Consider the following 10,983-nt stretch of genomic DNA (forward strand, 5'->3'; position numbering starts at 1 on the left):
CCCAAAGCCAGGGGCAGGGAAATGTGGGAGACCCCATCTGGGGACCAGTTTTCCCCAGTGACCATTGAGCTGAGGGCTAAAAGACATACAGCAGTTGGAAAAACACTGTGGATGGGATGGGATGGATGGATGGATGGATGGATGGATGGATGGATGGATGGACGGACGGACGGACGTGACCATTGAGCTGAGGGCTAAAAGACATACAGCAGTTGGAAAAACACTGTGGATGGGATGGAATGGGATGGGAAGGGATGGGATGGGATGGGATGGGATGGGATGGGATGGGATGGGATGGATGGATGGATGGATGGATGGGAAAGGGGCAGGGGCAGAGGAGGATGGATGGATGGATGGATGGATGGATGGATGGATGGATGGATGGATGGATGGGAAAGGGGCAGGGGCGGAGGATGGATGGATGGATGGATGGATGGATGGATGGATGGATGGATGGATGGATGGATGGATGGATGGGAAAGGGGCAGGGGCAGAGGAGGTAATGCCAAAGAGAGGGAATAACATTTGCCAAAGGCCCAGTGGCCAGGGCCACATCAAGCATTTGAGGAATTGAGGTCAGCATGGAAGCCTGGGCTAAGGATTTAGGATCTTTATCCTAAGCTCCCATGTACTACAGACATGTTGCCAAGAGAGACCAGTCCCTGAAGAAGGACATCATGCTTGGTAAAGAGGAGAGAGACTGACACCGTGGCTGCCACAGTGGACTCAAGCATCACACCCATTGTGAAGAGGACGGTACAGGACGGGGCAGCGTCTCACTGCTGATGTGGGGTCGCTATGAGTCGGACTCGATGGTGCCTACCAACAGTAGTCTACACTCAAGCTACTGGACGCTTTTAAGCAGGGACGTAACCTAGCAGATCTGTGTTTTTAAAGGGCTGCTGGAGCTGCTGGGGGAAGGAGGGGTCCGTGGGGGGGAGAGGAGGTGGTTAAGTGTCTGGCAGGTACAGGGCTGACAGACGGAGAGCATTTCCAAAGGCTGTCAGAAGGCAGGACGAGCCCTGGGGAGGCAGCGGTTTTGAGTTGGGCTGCTAATCACAATCAGGCAGTTCGAAACCACCAGCCACTCCACGGAAGAAAGAGGAGGCTTTCTACACCTGTAAAGAGATACAGTCGCAGACACCCACAAGGCCAATTCTGCCCTGCCCTATAGGGTCGCAATGAGTCAGAATTGGCCCCAAATGGCAGGGAGTTTGGTTTTACAGAAGGCAGGAGGGGCATTTAAGCAGGTGGTTAAAATCTTCTCCAGACTCCTCAGCCCCAACCCCGAGGCAGTCACTGGTATCCCAGTGCTGTGCGCCGTGAAGCTATGGGGCATCAGAAGTAAGTACTGCCTGGCATAACACGCATAGGGCCAAGAGGGAAGAACACACAACAGCTAAGCCAGACCCGTGAGGACGGTCCTTATCAACAGGGAGCCCAAGTGGAAAGGAAAGGGAAGCTTACGGGGGAATCCTATTTCTTGCCTCTTCAGAATTGGGCAACAGCAAAGCAGTCACATGACACTTGCACAACTCTTAGAAGGCTTCATTCACCACCAGCCCCAAAGTAATTCCCTACTACAAAGCTGCTTAAACTGCAGGCTGCAACAGTTGTAATTGAATCTAGAGGTCATGAAAACTTTGGCAAGAGTTTAAGGTTTCTGAACATGAAAGACCAAAAAAAAATTCAAAATCGAACGCATAATGAACTCTAAGGTGTTTCTGGCGGGTTGCATATTTCTCGAATGAAAAGGGGTGGTGGGTGGGAACAGTGTAAGGAGGTCTGTCGTAAGGCTTCTGATGGAAAAGGATTTATATCTCACCTTCTCTACACCAGAGGACCTCTAGTGGTGTCGTGGTTTTGCATTGGGTTTCTGACTGCCAGGTCAGCAGTTCAAAACCCTCAGCCACTCAGAGGGAGAAAGACAGGACTTTCTACTCCCATACAGTTAGTCTCAGAAATCCACAGGGGCAATTAAAGACTGTGTCCTGTAGGGTCTCACTATAAATACGTGGACTCAATGGCAATGAGCTTGTTTGGGGTGTTTTATTCGGGGGTGGGACGGCCTTTACATCAGCCATTTACCATCTGGAAAAGGAAACAGAGGCCCAGGAACATTAACTAATAGCTTCTCAATACAATACATATTCAAGGAGTGTCTTCCACACCCGCCCCCCACTGCAGCCCTGGGGGTGCAATGGTTCCAAGTTGGGCTGCCACCCCCATCAAGAGTTCAGGTCTCTGAAGCCCACAGGGGCAGTTCTACCCTGTCCTACAGGGTCACTATGAGTCGGAGTCAACTCGATGGCACTGAGTTTGGCTTGGGGTTGTATACATGATACTCTGATGACTTTAAATTCTATAAAATAAAGACAAACCTACCAATTCCAGCGATTTACCAAACAGATTAAATAGAATGCTGCAGGAGGTGTTCTAAGGTTTAATAAAATTCGTGAGACAGAGTTATATGGAATTAAAAACAAACAAAGGGACCATTCTGGAGTGATGGAAATACTTTCTACTCTGATGGGGTCCTGGTTCCGTGGAAGGTCCGAGAGGGAGGCCAAGGGCCACTCACCAGGCTGGTGATTTCGCTCCACCCAGCAAGGCTACAAAAACAAGACCTGGCTGTCTACTGCCCTGAGATCCCAGCCCTGGGGAAGCCGGCAGGGGTGCACTTTGACCCTGAAAATGTGGAGTCGTCATGAGTTTGCTTCTTTGGGTTTTGTTGAAATGGCTCAGTGGTAGGATTCTCATCTTCCATGTGAGAGACCCAGGTTCAACTCTCAGCTCATGCACCTCAGCACAGCAAACTCCCATCTGTCAGCGGAAGCTCGCGTGTTACTACAATGCTGAACTTCTAGATGAAGAGACTAGGAGGAAAGGTCTGACAATCTCGTGTAGAAGCTGAGTTTTTCAACACATTTTCAATGCAGTTTCTGTGGTAAAATTAGGTACCTCGGCTGATATTCGGGTCTGCTTATACTCGAGAATATACGATACTTCTGAAAACCCTATGGATCACAGGATTTGCTGCCATCATACATGGTGGCAGCAGGCGCCAGGGCCACCTTGAAGGTAGCTGACAATCATGACAGTGGATAACTATGCACTGGAATATATATACATCGCATGGCTCAATTTAAAAGACAAAGTCACCACTGGCTGTATAATCTTTGGCTCTGTTTAGAGCCAAGGAAAATCAATACTGGCTAATATCATAGGGCTCACGGAAGAGAAGCCATGTCAATCATCACATTAGGGGTGAGTTAATTAAATGTCAGGCCAAATATAGCAGGCTAATTTTTAAGTCGATACTTTTAGAGGGCCCAGGAATGATGTTATAAATATCCAAATAACCCTCGGCAGAAAAGGTTCCTCAGCCCTGGTGTCGAGGAGAAAGTTGCTGCGGGTGGGTGGAGGGCTGCTAACTGGAAGGTCGGCGGTTCATCGTCGCCAGCCCCTCCTCTGAAGGAAGAGGAGGCTGTCTGCTCCCATAAAGACTTCTCGGACAGCTGGTGTAGGGTCCCGATGAGTCGGAATTGACGGGATGGCAGTGGTGCTTGGGGGACCCCACCACCCAGGCCAAGGGCAAATATCCAGCTATGTGTGTTTTCTCCGTAACGCATCACTCCCAAGTGTAACCAAAGATGATTAAAAATCATTCCCAGACACAGCAACTTTCAACTACTTATGACACTATGTGTTTCAGTGCTTCTGTAAGAATGTCTTAGTAATGGGGTTCAAGTCCAACTCAGGTTAGAATACATTAATATAACCATCATCTTAATGTATTTAAAATTCCACATGGAAACCCCGGAGGTCAATTCTCAAGTAATCCCATTAAATTCTTAGAATAATTTAGTAACTGCTTTCCAGGAAATGTAAATGAACACACATCAATAAAGCGGTCAATGACTTCCTTCCAAGTGCCAATTCCCACCAAATTACAATCTACTAAAATGACTAAGCCAAAGGTTTGGTTTGGTTTTAACTGCTGACATGGATGTCAGTTTCCAGTAATGGACGGGAGGCCAATTTTATTTGAGATGTGGGTACAAATCATGGGAAGTCACATTCCAGAGAAAAAAAATCAAAAATCTCCAAATTCACTGCCATCGATTGAATTCCTAACCAAGGGTCACCCTGGAGAACAGAGTAGAATAGCCCCTCCCGTTTCCTAGACTTTAAATCTTTACAGGAGTAGCAGCCTCATCTTTCCTCCACAGGGTGGCTCTTGGGTTCAAAACACTGACCTTGTGGTTAACAGTTCAATGTGTAACCCATTATGCTACCAAGAGCTCACCTTCTGGGCTAAAGAGTTACTGAGAAGACTGAATGACTTACACATTGGGAAGGGTTTCTAGACTTTCTTAGCAGAAAACTAAACAATAAAAAAACAACAAACTCATTGCCATTGAGTCAATCCTGACTTATAGTGACCCTACAGGACAAAGAAGGACTATTCTTCCTTGAGAAACTAACTCTTCAGACTGGAAAGTCACACCTTTCCACAGTTTACTAGGACAGGATGTTAATGGAGAAATCAAGAGTTTTCAATGGCTACTGACATGGTTTCAACCAGAAAGCTCAGAGCTGGTCCGGAACAAGAGTGAGTTTGCACTAAAGACCTCAAATGGCAATGTCAAAGTCAAGATGGAGCCTGTCCGTATGCCACGTGAAACAGGAAGCAACAAAGCATCATCAAAGTGTCCACTCTTCTCCCTCATCCTCCAGAAGCTCAAGGAGTCCTCTGGGCCTAACTCAGCTTCCTCCTCTCATCCGTCAGCATTCTAGGTCAATGTGTGGTACCTTGGGCTTCCTGTTCCTACAGCTCGACATTCTAGTGCAATCATGACTCACTCTGAGATCAGAGAGAAACTCATCAAACCCCCAAATTTCACAGCACAGATGAATCCACTCTTGCAACAGGGTGACATTCTTAGCATATTACTTGGGCCACCGAGAACATAAAGGCTGAGCAAGTCCATGTAGCAAGGATGGCAATGCACGGTTGAGTCAGCAGACTCATTAGATTGAAAAGTACAAGCTCTACAGGTCTCTGTACAGGTTATGACAACTTGTTACATGCATGTGAAGTATGTGCAGTGTGTTTCCCAATGAAAAGTCTTACGTGGATGGATGTGTGTGTTGCAAGAGACTGGAAAGGATCCACCAAAATGTTCACAATGGGGTTCTAAGAGATGTATCGATATGCACGGTCTTCCATGTCTCCTGAAGGTTTAAGTCGCATTAATATTTGCTACAACAACAACTAACCTTTTAAAAATACTGTGGCACCAGTGTGGTCTTAGGCATGTTATACAACGTTGGGGTTGCTGGATGCCAGGGAGTCAATTCCAATTCCGAGTGACCTCCATGAAAGAGTAGAACGAGTCAGGTCTTTTCTCAGACAGAGTCTCTGGGTGCGTTTGAACTGCCAGCCTTTTCAGTTGGTAGCCGATCTGTGCTTAGAAATGTAGATGACTTACACGCCAACCAAGTTGCCATGGTTGATTGATGGCAACTCTCTGTGCTTCCGAATAAATCTGTGCTCCCCAGTTTCCATGGCCGACCTCTTTCAGACTAGAGACATTTACAAGAAAAGGCTGGGGCGGGGTGGGTGAGGCTGTCAGGTGCACATAGAAAAATGTGACAGGAATGACGTCCTTTACACTACTTAGGCATTTGCGTAGGTGAGGGAACCGAACCAAAAGCAAAACACCTCCGCAACTGTGCCCAACGCCAAAGAACCAATCCCGGGCGGCCCTATAGGAATAGGGAAGACCTGCCCCTGTGGGTTTCCGAGACTGTAACTCTTTATGGGAGTAGAAAGTGTCATCTTTCTCCCAAGGAGCAGCTGGTGGTTTTGAACTGCCAACCTTGTGATTAGCAGCCCAAACTCATAACCACTACACCACCAGAGCTCCCAAAGGAGCCATACTGCTGTTAAAAATCAACGAAACCACAAAATAGTTAATTAAATAAAATAATGTAAAAGTTCAATGAGGAACTCCAGGCCTGGGAAACATGAGGATGCCTGAGTCATTCTCAAGGACTAGAAGGGAGCAAACCACCAATTAGTAAGCAGTAACTCATCACCAGTGACTCTATTCCAGGAAATCACCATCTCCGAATAGGTAATGTTTCACAAAGCTTCACAGCACCATACTGCTCTGTTGGCGTGTTGTTCTTTTTAAAGATCAGATAAATATAATCGGATCACACAGGACATACAGAATCCAGTTTCTGGCAGCTAAGAAAGGAATATTATAATTTATATCTACTGCCTGGAAGTCCTTTAAAAACAGATTTCAGGAAGGGATTCAAATTGCTACAAGCTATCAGAAAATATAAATCTCAATGTATAACACTCTATATTAGCAACTTCATATTATTTGATTTTTTTCCACTTCAGTAAATAAAAGAGGAAGAAGTCTTCACTAAAAGTTCGGGCAATCCCAAAATTCAGATGATGCAGAAAATCATCGTCCCTGGCAACTGCACCCATGCCACTCTGGTCAAAAGTGCATTTGTACCAAGTGAGTGAAGATGCTCTGCTGGCAGAGGTAAACATTACATCAAACAAAGGGTCCACTACCACAGTGCCACCAGCTCGTTCTATTGCAGATAACTGACGGGAAAGAGACAAAGAGAAAGCACTTACACTGCACTACATATTCATGGGGTGGCAGAAAAGTGCAACAGATGACTTGAATGAATCCATGTGGACAAGTTTTTATCATCATTGCTACTATTAATAACAAACAAACTCCCCGCCATCAAGTTCATTCTGACTCATAGCCCTACTGGACGGGGCAGAGCTGTCCCTGTGGGCTTCTTGGACTGTAACACCTTACAGGCGTAGAAAGCCTCCTCTTTCTCCAGTGGCGGTGGTGATGTCTGGAACTGCTGACCTTGTGGGTAGTAGTCCAATGCATAACCACTGTGGCACCAGGGCTGCAAGTACACCACCAGGGCTCCACTATTATGAAATACAAAATCAAGGTTTCTCGATCTAGCCACTATTAACACTTGGGGGCAGAAAACTCTTTGTTGTGGGGAGCTCTGTTTTGCATTGCATGACATTAACATCATCAAGTGGCTTCTACTCACTGGATGCCAACAGCAGCCCCGCCAGTTACAACATCCAAAAATGGTCCCAGACATTGTCCAACAGTCCTTGGGTAGGGCCGTTGTCCCCAGTTGAGAAGTGCTGACATAAATGGACCTTATGCTTTCTCCTCAATAACAAATTAGAGTAACAACTGTGTATGGGAACCCTAGTGGTATATAGGTGTCTCTGTGTTGAGCTGCTAGGTGCAAAGTCAGCAATTCAAATCCACCAGCTGCTACGAGGGAGGAGGAGGAGGCTGTCTGCTCCAGTAACGATTTACAGCTTCAGGACCCTAGCGAGCAGTTCTATTCTGCCCTCTATGGTCACCATACATCAGAAATGACTCAATGGCTGTGGGGAAATAACAAATTGGAATGAGGAATATTCGGTACCTCATTTTTCTTTTCGTGTACTTTTGAAGTGAGACTTTGACATCTTCCATTCTTTAAGGAACACATGAGAAAAGGTGTTGGCTTTTGAAAACTTTATTTTTCTGCCTCTGGATTAGGAGCCAGGCTGGTGCAGTGGTTACAGCACTGGGCTACTAACTGAGACACAGCGGTTTAAACCTACCAGTCAACCTACCAGCCACTCGGTGGTGGGACAAAGACTCTGCAAAGAGCCATAAAGATGTCAGCTTTGGAAACCCCGAGACAGTTCTCCCCTAACTCCTGCCCTGCCCTAGAGAGCGGCTATGAGTGGGAACGGACTTCAGGAGAACCAGTTTAGTCTAGTAAGTGTTGTTAGTCCATCACCACTTCCTGTGCTCCATTTATTGAGCATCTACTCTGTGCCAGGCACCCATTAGGGACATCCTGTACCCATGTCCACTGACTCACCCTGGTGGGGTCATGCCTTGCCGCCATAAAATAAATGCCAACACCTTAGACATCCATCTTCAGGAAAGGGGCCACGATTCCTTCACTCATTCCTTCACTCGTGATCCCTTTAGGGGCATTACCCATCTCAAGGCAACACTTGAGAGTTAAAAGCAGCAGAAGGCCAGGGGGTCCTTTGCTATCTTTGGCACACAAAGGCCATCACTTTTAATCCTCAAGGGTTTTTGCCGGCAGCACCGTTCCTGGAAACCCTAAGATCACTTATGGACAGTCTTCTTAACTGTCTGACCCATGTGGCCTCCTAACACAATTTGTAATTTTATAATCCTCATAAATTGAAACTCCTAACTGACCTTTCCCAAAGAAATGTGCGCCAGCGAGAAGTGAGCGAACTGGGAGTGTTTTGCCAGGCACGAAGGCCAGGCAGGCTCAGAAATCGATTTCAGCGTATTAATAGGTGCCTGGGCCTGCTCTGTTCCTCTGGTCCCTCGCCTCCCCACAAAGGCTGGAGTCCGCGGGGCATGGATGGGTGTGTTTGCACTGTTTGGGCAAAAGTATCTACACACACTCACAAACACACACACACACACACACACACACACACGCACGCACGCACGCACGGCAGGCAAAACCTGCATGTCCGAAATCCAAAATGACCAACAGCGACTTCAAAGTTTTCAAGAAAAGGCTCCACTGCCGGCTGCACCTCTAAGTAAATAAAGCCATAACTTGTCTCTCTGCAGCACAGGGCTCCCCCACCCCCTCCCGCCACCGACTGAGGCTGCACAAAACCCCTCCTGTGTGGAGCAGCGGAAACTCCTAATGAGATTAGTTGGTGTGTGTGCAGACATTACTTAGCAATGACTAAAGGGGCTCTCTCTTCCTGCAGCAGCCAGTGGAAAATTCAGGAAACTTTTTCCCCCTGCAGCAGCGGCAGCGGCAGCAGCGTCCCTCTAACGCGCTCCCCCAGCCAACTCCAAAAACAACCCGGCCTCCCCCGCCCAACCGGGCTGGGGGGGGGGGCGGGGGAAGAGGTGCAGACGGGCCAGGGGCTTTCAAAGAAGAGAGGGTGGGCAGAGGCGGGGGTGGGGGGGAAGGGGCGGGGGACCCCTGGAACACTACAAAGGAAACTGTAAAAGGCACAAGTACGTAAACCTGAGAAGGAGCCGACCACAGTTCCTTTGTGAGCCCGTCCCGTGAGTCATTCCGAGATGCTGTCTGCTGCCAGTTTCAAAGCGGAAGCGCATGGCAATTAGTCTTGCCGTTTCCAGACAAGCCAGAAACTCTCCCGACACTCGTTTTTTTTTTCCCTCTCTCTCTCTTTCTCTAAAAAGCCCCTTTTGCCGTTTCTGAAATAACATTTCTTGCCTCCCCCCTCCCGCCCCCCCCCAACACACACCCCAGCTCGTCCTGGGGATGATTCAGTCCAGAAACCCTAAGCAAACCGAGCTCGCTAGCTTCGCTTCTTTCTTTTTCATCAGCGTCTCAGGCCGCCCCCGCCACTACCACGAGTCCCAGCGCACGACAGGCCAACACTGGGTCCCCAAACCCTCTCCCGCGCCGTCCGGCTGCAAGCCCAGGTCCCCGAGCGTCGCCGCCGGCGTGAAACGTCCGACGGGGCGTGAGTCCGCGGCGGTGACCTGGGAGGGGGTCACCTGACGAGCGCGAGGGGGCAGAGCCCCCAGTCCCACGGCTGCACCCCACGACCTCCGCCTCCTGCTCCATCGCTTTCCGCGAATCCCCAGCCCAGTGCCCGTGCCCCCGGAGAGGCGCGGAGCCCCCGCGCCGCCGGAAGAGCAGCGGTGGTCCAGCCTCCAGGCACCAGGCTGTCCGGGTCACCGCTCTACGCGGGGACCCAAAGGTCCACGCCCGCCGCTGCCTGCGTCCGTCCCCGTAGGGTCTGCCCTCCGGGCGCCCCTGCCTCCCCGCCGCCCCCCGACGTTCGCAGCGCAGCCCAGGGGCGACGTGCCCCGAGGGTCCCCGCGGGGTCCCCGCAACCCCCCAGGGCACGCGGCGCGGGAGCGGAGCATCCCGGCTGCGCCCCCCCCACCCCCACCCCCACCCCGCGGATCGGCCTCCTGCGCGGGCTCCCCCACCCCCACCCCGCTCACAGCCCACCCCGCGGCGCCCACCCGCCCCACCCCCACCAAGCCAACGAAAAGAAAGAAAGCAAAAATAAAAACAAAACGGGGCGGGGGGGGGCGGAGGGCGAGAAGAAAATGCAATAAATAACCCGTCAGCGAAACTTTGCAACTGTGGGCGCAACAGGCAGAAGCAGCCCGGTGACCTACCCAGATGTGGGGGAGCCTTCAAGATCCTTCTTCGGGGGAATTTCTAGGAGGAACCGGGCGAAAGCCCCCGACTTTCCATGCTGACAGGCGTCTGCAGACGGTCTGTTGCTCTTGTAATGAGATCCTGATTTTTCCCCCTGTTTTTTCTTTCTCTCGCTCCGCTTTTTTTTTTTTCTTTCCCCTCTGGTGTGTGTGAGAGCAGGAAGTTGGAGCAGTCAGGCCGAGCCGGCTCACTTCCTTTACTGCATTATTCCCCGGGCGGTGTGCAGTCTGTGTAAACAGGCTTTTCCGCCCCGCGCCGCGCGCCCGGCCCGCGCCAGTGCGCCGGGGCTGCCCGCCGAGGCCCGCGCATACTCCGCCGCCCGGGGCCCGCGCACCCCGCACCACGCGCCCCCGCCCGCCCCGCTTCCTGCTCCGCCACCCCAGGGGAGGAGCCTCCGAACCCGCGGCCAAGTGGAGCGGCGGCGGCCCCTCCCCACCGGGCGTGGAGGCGGGAGCTGGGGTGCGCCCCGAAACCCCGAGAGGCCACCTCGACGCGACACGCGAGGCTGGGGGCTGCCGCTGGGATGCAAGGAGAACAGGCCTCTTCCCCCCCTCCCCCAACCCCCCCCGCGAGGGGTCCTTGCGCTGGGGCCCTTGGTGGGGTGTCGCCTTGCCCAGTGGCTTTGGGTGCGGAGGCCCTTAGCGACACACTGCTTTCCGTGAGCCCTGAGTAGAAGAGTTGGGGGTGAGG

General features: G+C 50.8%; 1 protein-coding gene across 2 annotated transcripts in view; it reads right to left on the minus strand.

The window, feature by feature from the left end:
- ELK3 (ETS transcription factor ELK3) overlaps window positions 1-10,631 on the minus strand; it is an 83,785-nt gene extending 73,154 nt beyond the window's left edge. Inside the window, exon 1 of one of the 2 annotated variants that reach the window (XM_075551147.1) lies at window positions 10,251-10,631. The gene's annotated coding sequence lies outside the window, so the exon portion shown is untranslated. The remainder of the gene's footprint in view (window positions 1-10,250) is intronic. The other variant, XM_075551146.1, reaches the window with a different exon arrangement.
- Between the last annotated feature and the right edge of the window lie 352 nt (window positions 10,632-10,983).

Source organism: Tenrec ecaudatus, chromosome 6 (assembly GCF_050624435.1).
Source record: "Tenrec ecaudatus isolate mTenEca1 chromosome 6, mTenEca1.hap1, whole genome shotgun sequence".
Classification (NCBI taxonomy): domain Eukaryota; kingdom Metazoa; phylum Chordata; class Mammalia; order Afrosoricida; family Tenrecidae; genus Tenrec; species Tenrec ecaudatus.